The sequence below is a fragment of the Marmota flaviventris genome, chromosome 2 (genome assembly GCF_047511675.1).
Source record: "Marmota flaviventris isolate mMarFla1 chromosome 2, mMarFla1.hap1, whole genome shotgun sequence".
NCBI classification, from domain to species: Eukaryota; Metazoa; Chordata; class Mammalia; order Rodentia; family Sciuridae; genus Marmota; species Marmota flaviventris.
This window is the reverse complement of record NC_092499.1, coordinates 117,127,700-117,141,305: the sequence shown is the minus strand read 5'-3', so window position 1 is coordinate 117,141,305 and position 13,606 is coordinate 117,127,700.

Here is a 13,606-nt window from a genome sequence, read left to right as displayed (position 1 = left end):
GAGGCTGAGGGGGGTGCAGTGGCCCTCAATCTGTGACCGCCAGCTGCTGGGGCAGACGCCAAAGGATTACTCAGCTCAAAGCCTTGAATCTGCTGACGGAAGCCACCAGAGGCCACCTTATCATTAATACAATTATTCCCCCAGGGGACAGGTCAGCAACTTCCTCAGACTCCCTGAAGGCCTGGGTGGGTGGGGGTGGGGAAGAAGGTGGTGTGCATGATAAAGGCTGCAGAACTGACCTCCTTCTTGGGGCCCTGGCAGGTAAATCACCTGCCCCGGCCAGCTGGGGCCATCAAACACAGCATCACTAGGTCCCAGGCATGGCCTGGGTCCTGCCAGAGGGAGCGGGGAGTGGCTCCCGGATGATTTGGCCAATGGTCAGGCTAGCTGGCCTCAATTTCCATCCCAGCAGCTGCAGGCTTTGGGTCTGGGACAAGTCCTGTTCACAGCATAGGGAACATGTTTCAATCTGGGAGTTCTTGAAAATGCTCCCTTCTGTACAGTTGTCTTCACTGTCTTTGAGGCAGAGCTCATGGCAAGTGCACGGGCTCCAGAGCTGGCCACCCAGGGACTCTGCTTCTGGTAACCTTCCCCGCAGACAGTTTCACAAAGATTTAATCAAACTTGCAGCTGCAGCAATTTTAGTAAAACACCCATCTGCAGACAACTGGCTAAATTACGCTCCATCTCTGCTGTGGCATGCCAGCAGCCATGGTGGCATTTCTATACTCATTTACATGGACGTATGCCCGCAGTGATTCCAACTCAAAGCCAGTTACAAAACAGAGCTTATAGGTTGATTTCATGTGTCCCAGGGGAATTTCTGGCCAAGATCATGGGACGATTTTCTCCTTGGCAGGACCTCTGTGAATCAATGGCTTCTTTCTCTAGAGCGAGGAATAGAAGATTCAGAACTCTAAGAGGCAGACACCAGCAGGAACGCTTCTCAACAAATCCTCTTTATTCTCTTCTCAAGATAACATTTAGAAATAATCAGATACTTCCTTGCACAATCTTCGCAGCCCTTGGCTAGTGAAGTCCCCTTGAATTTTTTCAAAGGCCTGAGCAGACACAAAGCAGTCTGTCCTGAGGCTTCATGGCCAGGTGACCCCCTGCCTCCTTTGCACTGGAGATGACTGGCAGGGACATGTCTAGGTCAGCTGCTCCCTCCTCTTGAGTCCCGCTTTCCCCAGAAGAGCTTCTCAGTTCTCTAGCAGAGCATTCTGGACTCCACGGCAGATTTTCTCACCACAAGCAGAAATTTCCCTTTCTCATTTCACAGTTTCATAATAAATATGTATTGCAATTACAGTCAGGGCAAAAGAAAGTTCATTTCATTTCTAGAAAAGAGAAAGGGAACTTGGAGTCAACATGACCTATAATAAGACTAAAAGGAAATATGTATGAAGAAATTAAGGGGTGAGGATGCAAAGTTGGTCATGTCTCATTTTCTTTCCCTCATTAAACCAGGGCAGGGCTGAAATCTCCAGCAGCTGGTCAGGCCTGGGCCTCTGCTGATGGGAACAGCTGCAGCCTACAGTGGGGGTGGGCCCATCCTGGGGATTCCCCTGCACCTGCTGTACCAGGCATAAAACCTTGGCTAAGGAGAGGATCTGGGTTCCCCAGGGAGTGGAGTGGGGTGGAGAGCTATCTGAAAACTAGCACAGAAGTATTTTAAAAATTGAACATGAGGCACAGCCATGCCAGTGCACAATAGCTGACTGACCCTCCTAGTTATGATATTTATTTCTTCCCAGAATGAAACAGCCTACGACAGGGTTTTTCAATCTTGGCACTTTACTCTCGGTTATGGGAGCTGACAATCCAGATGCTTAGGATGTTTAGCAACAGCCCTGGGCTCTACCCACTCCATGCCAGGAGCACCCCAGTTGTGACATCCAAGATGACTTCAGACATCACCAAATGTCCCCCTGAGGGGCAAAAGCAGCCTGGGTTGAGAAGGGAGATTTTGCATGACTGGCCTCAGCTGTGTTCACAGGACATTCGCTGCATCTGTTCTCACAAATGCAGGAAGCACATGTCCCAGGACCCCTGGGGCTCTCCCTGCCCTGGGAGCCCCAGGTTCATGAGGCTGCAGCGCTCTTCCTCATTATGTTGTGCAGACTCAGGAGCTATCAGGAAGATTGATCAAAGTGTTCAAAGAGTTTTTTCTGAAGGAATCTTGTACTATTTTTCTCTTTATAGTTTTCTGTATTGTTTAATAATGACCATGTATAATTCTAATCAAGATAAAACAACTTTTCAAATTTTTGAATGAGATCAGTTAATTTGAAATATTTGTGAATAATACTTATAGAAAATATCTATTAAGAAAATTTAATAAATTTAAATTCTCAGTGTTTATATGTGTAAACTTAATCCTTAGAACAACACCACTGGAAAGGTATTATTATCATTATTTTAATCTTACAGAGGAAACTGACAACACAGGGAGGTTGAGCCACTTACCCAAGGTCACACAGCTAGTAAGTGACAGTGTAAGTGACAGATCTGGTATCCAAATTCAATCACCTAAGTTGGCTATTTTATACTTTTATACATTTAATAAAGGAAATCTTCTCCAGATGTTTCTTGTCTCTGGGTAGGCCTAAAGGATAAAGCAGATATTCTGGGCTTTATTTGTGGAAAGTCACTTTTTAAAAAAATATTTATTTTTTAGTTTTAGGTGGACACAATATCTTTATTTTACATTTATGTGGTGCTGAGGGTCGAACTCAGTGCCTCATGCATGCTAGGCGAGCGCTCTACCACTGAGCTAGCCCTGGAAAGTCACTTTTGAACTGGCATTTCTGTTCTCAGTTTTTCTATGAGATTGCAGATTCTTTTTTCTTTCTTTTTTTTAAAATATTTTTTAGTTGTAGTTGGACACAATACTCCCACTTTATTTATTTTTATGTGGTGCTGAGGATCGAACCCAGGGCCTTGCACGTACTAGGCAAGCGCTCTATCGCTGAGCCACAACCCCAGCCAGAGACTGCAGATTTTGAATGCAGAATATAATAAAATTCATAGAGAAAGGCTAAAGACATTCTGTGGGGAAAACTTTCATGTTTTCTGTGTCTGCTTTTAACGGATAGCTCTAGGGTGGCACTGGGCACGACTGGGAGTTGCTGTGGTTGTGTGCATGTGCGTGTGTTTGCAGGAATGCACACATGGGGTTTGAGACTGTCACATGACCATGGATGGCTGAGTTGTGCTGTGCTGGCACAAGGAAGCCACTGCACCTGTGTCTATTGTGGTTTGTTCCTGAGGTCCCAGACAATGTCATGACAGCTGCAAGGATAGATAGAAACTTCCCAAATGGAACTCTTAAGATGAACAGTATTCAAAGGTAGTATGTGGCATATTTTCCTACATGACTTTTAAAAATATATGTATATTAGTTATCGATGGACACAATACCTTTATTTTACTTATGTACTTTTATGGGGTGCTGAGGATTGAACCCAGTGCCTCACACATGCTAGGCAAGCTCTTAGCCGCTGAGCCACAACTCAAGTCCCTCGCCTGACTTTTGATATTGAAGTAAGTTCTGTTTTCTCATATTCTTTATTAGCTATATTTATTAACTTGGCAAAATGTTAAATTGAGGTAACACATATCCAATGCCCCTCCACAGAGATGAAGGATATGTTCTTTAGAAAGACATTCTAGAAAAAGCACATGCTCAAAGCATTTCTCCCTAAATCATAATCTGTAGGAGGGTCCTGGTGGCACAGCTGCACCCTGCTCTGCTCCGTGCTCTGGCCACAAAGATCTCTAGGATCCCTGTACCTCGCATACTTCTTCCCAACACATGGCCTTCACATATGCTGTCCTTTCTCTTTTGTGCTATTTAGACAGAATTTCTTACATGAACTCTGCATCATTATCAGTATTGAAAGTTGAAATCAGGGGCATCCAGTTCTTTCTATTTTTTTTTAATTTTGAAAGAGGGTCTTGCTAAGTTTTCTGGGCAGGCCGTGGACTTGAGATCATCTTGCCTCAGTCTTCCTAGTCTCTGGGATTATAGGCTTTGCCATGGTGCTAGGCTTTGGCAGTCTAATTTCAAAGGAAACTTCTAACAGTAAATTTGTGACCTATCATTTTTGTTTGTTCTGGTGTGTGATTTATCAGTTCTTCCCAAAACATGATCTTAAGGCGAGGCTCCTGCATAATACAGTGAAGCTTAAAATATTTTTCTTGGACGTGTGAAAATATTTTGAAAATAAAATGTTTAAAACAAATACAATTAAAGCTGTTTAGTTTCTATGACAATGGCACTGCAGTTATGTCTAATAAAAAAGAATCCTTACCTGCTAGAGATTTATCCTGAACTACTTACAGGAGTTTCTCAGTGTCTTGGATTTGCTTTTGAAGCTTACAAGCAAAAGTTAAAAAAAAAAAAAAAAAAAAAAAAAAAAGAATGAAAGCAGGTGACTGAACTGAGAATAATAAAACTGACGGCTGATGACAGGAGGACTTGGTATTTTATCCACCTGTTATTTGTTTATTTATTTTTTTTAGAGAGAGTGTGTGAGAGAGAGAGAGGGAGAATTTTTTAATATTTATATTTTTTAGTTATCGGCGGACACAACATCTTTGTTGGTATGTGGTGCTGAGGATCTGACCCGGGCCGCACGCATGCCAGGCGAGCGCGCTACCGCTTGAGCCACACATCCCCAGCCCCTCCACCTGATATTTCTAATTTTGTTTGCCATTGAAATTTTACATAACAAAAGTGAAACAAGAAATGTGGTTGATGACTTTGGACACACTCTCCAAATCTTTTCTCCTTTTCCCCTCTGCTTCCACCACCTCCACGCTAAGCCTGTCTTCACTGACAATTCTCACCTCTCTACCTCTCTCTACGCAGTTTGCGAGGTGTCCCCGCTGAAACCGAAGAGGAGAATCCCCGCGCAGGCGTGGAGCGCCTTGGCTGTTGTGCCTCAGCGCCCCCTCCTGGTCCGAGCCAAGGTGCGGCGCGCCGGGGCGGAGCCGCGGTGGGCATTGTCCAGGGGAAGCAGTGCCTCGCTTCCTTTCGGTCTACTCCCGATGTTGGAGACTTGGAATGCCCTTCCCCTCCTTCTCCAGCTGACTCCTTCTCGCACCCCAACACCGGCTCTGATGTCTCTCCTCAACCCCGATGGCTCCCCACATCCCAGTCATGATCAGAAACCATCGTTCACTCGTGATGGCCTGTGACCTCCACCGAGACCACAAGCTTTATGAGAGCCAAAAATTTGTGTCTTGTTGAAGGGCCTGATAATTATCTGTTGAGCTACTGAGTGGAGGTAGCCAGCCCAGGGTCCCTGAAGATTGCCGCTCCAAGCTGGGCACCCCTCTCTGACCTGCAGGAGAGGGTCGACCTGCCCCCTGGTGTCCACGGCTCCCGCCAGCCCCCAGGCCCCTGCACGCTGCTGCCCACTTCCCCTCCGCCGGCATCACTGGCCATTCCGTCCTAAGAGGTCAAAACATTTACTTGCAACTGAAAACAAATCAATTTAGAGACTCTGGGAAGAAAGGTGTAAAAATGAAGAATTGCTAATAATCGACAAAGAGAATGTGTTTTAATAAAAGGGACAAATTAATCAACTCCCTGAGATTGGAATGCTCTTTTCCCAGGGATGACTCTTGAGGTTCCAGTCATGTTTTTGTTGGCCAGAAACGCAGCCCCTGGTGTATGACAATGGTTTTTAAGGTGGGCTGGCAAGGGTGGGTCCTTATGTCACTTCCACCAGAACACCCTTGCTTTTGATCTTTTATACTTGTTAGAATTTTGATTGCAGAAAAGTTTCCTTTTCCTAAAAAGGAACAAGGGGATTGCAGGAACCTTGGGTAAGAGACTACCTATTAGCTGGGTGGGGTGGACAAGTCTCTTTCCCTCTCTGGGCCACTATAGTGAGTAAATAATAGACAAGTCTCACCTGGTTGAGGGTAGAGGACATGAATTAAGGTTCTCTCCAGATGTAACTTACGTGTACCAGTAATTACAAAATATGAGTAGTCTGACCCACTTGTAACGCCCAGAAAGACCACAAGATGGAGGCATTATCCCTTGAGAGAAGCTCTCCCCAGCTCCCTAGACTGTTTTATTCCCCCCAATTCTAGCACATTCTTGAGGATTTGAAGTTGTAGAAAAGAAAACGTCATCAGTACATACTTGCAACTTGAGGCAGAGGGTTTAAACTCAGTGACGAGTCCTGGCAAAGTTTTCCAGTGTTTAATGCACAATTTTGTTTCCTTTACCAAAGAACTAAAGAGGAAGGAGCTTATATAATGGGGTCAGGAGACATTGTGTAACATTGAGGTGGCATCTCCATCCCATTGGAACATTTGCTAAATTTTGTTCTGATACATTGGTTCATGTGTGTTAGAGCTCCCAATGTTTCATAAACATCCAGAATATGGGTGTTGAATAGAATGGAATTAGATTTGTTGTATTGAATCACCGAATGGCACCTTGGCATTAAAATATACAGTATTTCCCCCACAAAGGATTTCCTATGCTCCAACAAGAATTATTGAGATGGAGACAGAGTTTTGGGTTACACTTTGGTTTTTGTGTATTTTAGAAGTGATTTGTTTAAGGATCAGATTACTGGAAATTGGTGAGCAATGAGCTGGAGGAATATTACGGAATTAAGATGAGGTGCAATCATTAGGTTAAACCTCGAAAACCTGTCATTTATGAGGGTCTGTTACACACTGATGAAATTCTGCCAGTCATGCTTGGTCCAGAGTCTTTGTTATCCTACACTTTACAGTAGGAAAAAAAAGTATGAAAGCAACAGGATTAGGAAAACACTGTTTGTACTGAGAGGGCACCTTATCCAGCAGATGTTCAGAGTAGGGCAGGATAAAGTGGAGGAGCCTGTTGAGTTAATTCCTAGCAGCCATGAGAGGCAGGGAGCTCTAAAATGCTTGGAGGAATAGTGGAGATGATGGTGGCTTCCTGGGAGCACCTGTCATGCTCAGGAGTAGATGCCCAGAACCTGAGAGCCTGGGAATTTTCTGGACACAGACCTGCCTGCTGCTCCCTCACAGTGTGGTCACCGGCAGAACAAACGAATTGACCATTTCTGAATCCAGGCTGCAGCACCTAACCACATAAGAGCCCTGGTGCGGTTGTGGACAGGCCTGGGCAGGTAATGACTGGCCTTTTGCCATCTTGATTGCCGAGAGAGAGCTTCCAGCACTTCCTGAGTAGAAGGGTAACTCTTAATATGATAGTAAAATCAAAACGAATTTGCTAACTAAATAAAAACATGACTTCAAAGCAGAATTAAAACCAACATTGATGGGAGAATGTTTTGCTGAAACTCAGTTGCCCTTCACAACATGGAGATAGGAATCAACTGAATGGTGGGAGTTGCTTTGGGCTGGGCAGGTAATAACACCACGCCACTCTTCTGTGCTTGCTCTGCTGCATTCTTTTCATATTGGCTTAGCTCATGGCAGTTAAGGAATTTGTTGGATTAATGGTGGCATTGGGGTAAGGTGGTTTGTCATGCAGCCGTAGATGATACACACAGGGGCAGTACGTGAGAGTGTGGGTTGGTTGTGAGGGGCATGGTTCTGAGCTTCGAGGAGCCACCAAGCAAAACAATAGTGAAAGCCAGACTGACAGCACTTGGGGCTCATGTGGAAGCAGCAGCCAGGAATTCTACGGTCAGGGTGAGAAGCTTGAGGCTGGCACTGGCATCAAGTTCATACAAATTTAATTCTTTGGGTCCCAGTACACTTGTCCCCCTTCCTCCTTTGGCTAGCCTCCAAACAGAATTGACCATGGGCTTTGAAAAAAGAATGTACATGTTAAGCAGGACAGAGAAGTAAAGGTGGCTCCTTGGAGCATCTTCCCTGGAAGAAATGAGTGTATGTGTAAGTGTTACAGGAGTGTGGGGCCCATTGTCCTGAGTCTCAGAGTGGGAGAAATCTCTGTGAAGCCACAATAATCAACAACAAGGTCTGCCGTGATCAACGCCACATGTTCAGGAAGCCAGTTCTGGCCGAAGTTCAGTTTTAAAGGGAGTTTTGCCTCACATACGGATGTGTGGTGCTTTAGGTCAGGCAGTCCCATTCAGAGGAACAAGACAAGCTCTGAAACAGACAGATGTGGGTTCGAATTCTGCCATCATGCATGATCTATATGATGACAAGGAAGTTCCTTACCTGGCTGATACCTGGTTTTCCCAGCTGAAAAATGGAGCAGAAGGTACCCTGTTGCCCAGGGATCTCTGAGTGTTAAAGGACATGTGGATGATATTGCCCAGAGGCGCTACAAGTGTAAGCTCCTTAACCATCTGATCAAAAGTCAAGTCTGTGTCATGTCACTCATTCCAGCTACAGAACACAGCCAGCCCTGTAGTGTCACTTTATAGTAGGTTCTTTGCAGACACCTGGCTGCATCTGCCCCTTCACTGGCCACTCATCCAGGGTGTCTCTATTTGCAAGTGTTTTAGGTTACACAGCATTTGTAGGATCCGTTGGAGTTATGCATTTCTAATGCCCCCAAAATTGCTGGACACATAGTGGGTGCTCAATAATTATTTGTTGAATGAATGGAAGATGGCAGCCTTAACCTTCATTGGAGAGGCTCCCCAGTGGGTGGAAGATGATGAACAGACACTGCAGTGTTTGAAGTTCTTTGGCTCCTTACTCAAAGGGTGCAGGGATCAGACATCATTCCCATCTTCCTTCTGGGCTAACAGAACACCATTGTGTCCAGCAAAGTCGTGTGTCCAGAAATCAATGATGGATCCTGATTTGTTCAAGCTAATCAGGGCAAAGCTAATTTGGCCAATAAGAGGAAGTTTGCTGGATATAGGAGGGGGTTCTGGGGCTGTTTGTTTTCTTGGTAAATGGAGACAAGTACAACCGTAACTGCTCTTCCTGTGTTCTTTCCTGAAGTCAGATGTGGTATATATACACAATGGAATATTACTCAGCCTTAAAGAAGAATGAAATTATGGCATTTGATGATAAATGAATGGAACTGAAGACTATCATGCTAAGTGAAATGAGCCAGAGGTCGAATTTTTCTCTAATATGTGGAAGCTGATCCAAAATATGGGGTGGGGTAGAGGGGAGAAAGAAAGAGAGAGAAAGAAAAAAAAGGGAGAGGTAATCTCATTAAAATCAAGGAAAGATCAGTAGTTAGACAAAGGGGATGGAGCGGGAGGAAGGAGAAACTGGGAAAGGGAAGACAGTGGAATCAATCTGACATGCATACATGAATATACCACAGTATCCCAACATCAAGTATATCCATGAGACACTATAAAAACTATAAATAAATTGCAGAAATATCAGTAGCTGGAGGGGAGCAGAGGAAGGGAGGAGGGGGAGGTGCTGGAGGCTGAACTAGAGCAAGTTATATTCCATGCTTTTGTGATTAGTGAAAATGTGTCCTAATGTTAGATATAATTTAAAAGAATCAATAAAAAGTCAATTAGGCATATATGTCAATAAAAGTTTTAATTGAAAAATCAATAAGAAAAAAAAAGAATCTTCACTTTGCAGAAGAAAATTGTATACAGAACCTCAGAAGTCATTTGCTTATCTTCCCAGTGGATCCAAGAAAGCCTGCAACATTCCCACAATACTCAGTGTCTCTGTCCAAAGTGTGATCCTGGACCAGCAGCATCAGCAACACTAGGGAGCTTGTTTAGGGTCAGGGCCCAGCACAGATCCCTGAGTCAACACCTAAATTCAACAAGGTCCCCAACTTAGACACCCTCTTCCCAGGGGCTCTCAGCCCCTGCTAATATTTGGTCCCTACCCCAAACAACTGAACCCTGGGATTGCAGGGAGGGGCCCCTCAAGATCATGATTCTTTTTGAAGGTCCATTTTATTTCGTTACATAATGAGGCTTAAAAAAAAAAAAAAACTAAGCCAGATCCTGCCATTTAATAGCTGTGTCTTCAATCATGTTACTTATTCTCTTTGAGCCTTCATTTATTTTTCCATAAAATGGCCACAGAAGAGTGCTCACTTCATGAGAGTTGTTGAGAAGATGAAATTAAATGATGGAAAGGGCCTAGATGATATCTGGCACATAGCAGGTGCCCAGCTAATTAGAGTTTCCTGGCCTCGATGATGATTACCAGATCATCTGGTATCTGGAATCCCATGCAAATTTCCAGGCCTGTTCTAGTGTAGGCACAGGCACCTGGCGGCTGATTGAATGGGCAAACCAGGTGATTTCTTATTAGACAACTTAGGGAAGATTTGCAAAAGGTGGGAGTTCTCCTTTGCTTTTTTTGGTACTTTATTTTCCCCCATAACTTTTTGTTTTGGAAAAATTGACACTTCAGACATGTATAGTATAAAGGACATATACCTTCATTAATAGGCATTTAGTCACCTAAATTCATTTTACCTTATTTGTACATTCTCTCTCTCTCAAACACACACACTCACACATAAAAGCAAATGGAAGACACCATGAGATCCATTGCTATATGTATCACATGCTTCTGCTTCCACACCCCACATCACATACAAGAAGTTTTACCCAGATTTGATCATATTATATTATATACAATCTACATTCAAAACTTCCCTCTTCCCCAATGTTTCTGATAACTCCTTTTTTGAGGGTCTCACTGTCTGTTTTAATCAGCTTTTTTTTTTTCTTGCTGCTGTGACTAAAAGATCTGACCAGAACAATTTTAGGGAAATTGTTTATTCAAGGGCTCACAGGTTCAGAGGTCTTAGTCCATAGAAGATCACCTCCATTCCCTAGGGCTGGAGGGGAGGCAGAATGTCATGGTGGAAGAGTGTGGCAGAGGGAAGGAAGCAACTCACATGATGATCAGAAAGGGGGGAGAGAGAGAGAGAGAGAGAGAGAGAGAGAGAGAGAGAGAGAGAGAGAGAGAGAGAGTCCACCTCTAGATACAAATATATACCCCAAAGCCACAGCCCCAATTCCCACCTCCTTCAGCCTTACCCTACTACTTCAGTTACCACTCAGTTAATCCCCATCAGGGGATCCAATCACTAATTGGGTTAAGGCTCTCACAACCCAATCATCTCTCCCCTGAACGTTCTTGCATTGTTTCACACGTGAGCCTTTGTGAGACACCTCACATCCAAATCATAATACTGTCTCTTATTCTTTCCCACTGTTAAGCCTCTCTGATTGCTGAGAACATCTCATTTTGAACCAATCTGACTCCCTGTCACTTACCTGCTCTGATCTGTTGGGGGTATCCAGGTTCTGGTCATCTGTCCCTGATAGTCTTGAAGTGTCTGAAGGTTGAAGACACTCAGTTCCCCCATCAGGACCATTCCTGTCCTGGTTGTCATCCTCTGGGTTCTTTCCTGGTGGTCAATAACCTGCCTGTCAGTATCCCCTATAACTGGAGACTGGTGATCTACACTTGGGCCTGGCCCTTATCACAGAGTGGACTTATTTACTCCTGGTGGCTCTGAAACTTCCATGGCAGCCTGAGGTCACAGTGGTCAAACTGAACTTGGGCAAACAGTGCTGCTCTTTTTCATCCAGTTCTCGTGGAATCTATATTCATTGGCTGGAACACTTGCAGAATATTATCTTGAGACCATATCATTTGTCAGGTCCTGGGGAGACAGAGATGGGGATGATACAAGCTCCAGCCTCTAGGGGGCGCTGTAGGATCCCAGCACCACCAAGGATTGGCTGGGCAGAGGGAAACCTGGGTCTCTAACTTTGACCTATGGCTGTGAAGAGAAGCTAGTGTATTCATCATGCTCTCTGGCACATAGTGAACTTCTGATTTGGGCGCTGAAGAATAAATGGAGTTTGGGGGGATGGTTGCATAACATGGTGAATGCACTAAATAACACTTTGTTGAACACTTGAAAATGGTTTTAATGAAGAATTTTATGGTAAGTGAATTTTACCAGGATAAAATATAGAGAACAGATGGAAGTTTTCCAGGTAGAAAAGGTGCATGGGAGCAGGAGAAGGTAGCATCTTAGGTAAAATAATGTTTCTGAGACTTATTGGTGAACTGTTGCACAAGACAAGAGTCAGGAACAGAGCTTGTAGGCATTCCACCAGAGACGCGCTAGCCAAGGACAACTTTCAACTGATGTTAAGATCCAAGTCATATTTTACTTTATTATGCACCAAGATAACTTGAAAGATTTGCCAAACATCCTGCTAAAATTGAGACCAAGGTGAGGTTAGCTCAAGGGGATTTTGAAGGACCTTAATTCAAGTGAGAGATGGAACCGACTGAACCAGGAGGGTGGTGTTCAGTCTTTCCTGCACAGTAGAATTACCTGGGGGAGGTTTAAGGAAATACATGTGAAATTGCAGTCCTGGGAGGTGGTACATGTGCCCAGTGTTTAAACATCTCAGGTGATTCTGACACACAGCCAAGGTGCCGAACTTGGGTCAACTAACAGGCTTGAGTTCTTTTTATCAAGGGTGTGTCTTGTTCCCCATTGGCCCAGTTGCCCAGAGAGCACCCAGGTCAACATCTGACAAGTCAACTCCCTCTGAAAGGCTCCATTCTTCTTTTTGGAGGGGGTTGGTATTGGAAATAATGTGGATAGAGCATGAATAAGGTCGGAGAAAACACATGTTACCAAAGCAGATCTTTTAACCAGTTTATTGTATTTTTACAATAAAAATAAATTAGTCATACACAAAAATAGTTGTCATTTTTGCTGAAGAGAAAAACAGACTGCATTTACTCATATAATTCACCTTCTACTCACCACCTTCTTACATAATAATTTAACACTATAAAGGAACATGGAATTGATGGGAGCATTTAGTGAGCTTCTTGCTCTGAGTCATGTGGTTCACAGGACATCCCCGGGGAACTGGCCCCAGCAGTCCCCAGCAGGGACTGTGGAGGTGTCATCAGAAATGAGGAGGCTACCACATCCTGCCAGGCGACCCTCCTCCTTCCCAGCTCTGACCAGTCCTCCTGAGCAACAGATGCTGGTGAGCCTAACAGAGAAGGCAACAAAGAAAGAACGAGAAGGACAAGACACATGTCCTTCTCCAAATGTTGGGGGATGAGGAGAGAGCAGATTATATGAGGAAATATAATATTTAAGACAGAAAGGTGGCAATCCGGTTCAGGTACAATACCAGGGGTAAAAGTCCCTTGAACGAGTCAAAAAGTGGAGCAGTTTATACTTGATCTTAAACCCCAAGGAGTTTGGCTAATCAGTATACTAAACAATTGTAAAAAATGGACTTAGAATCTCTTAGGCATTATTGTGTGCAACATTCCAGGGAACTGGGTTAGTATGATCAAATGATCTTACACAAAATGTGGATGGCATATGTAAATAAATACCTATTAGGTCCCTTTAAAATTAACATACTCTAAATAATAGAACTATTTTGGTGTAGTGACTCATTCTGCACATAGAGTTCAGAATACATATTTCCTATAAACATTTTGTATTTACAAAGAACAAAATAATAAGTTATAACAAATTATATCCTTCTGTCAAACTGGATGGCGGGGAGCTGGGGGTCAAGGCATGTGGGAGTTAGTTTGTGTAACAGAATGGGTTTCCTCTCACTGAGGTGAGGGACTCATTGTCCGGAAGATGCTGAGAAGGTTGGCTGGAAGTTTCCACCATCTCGTGGTC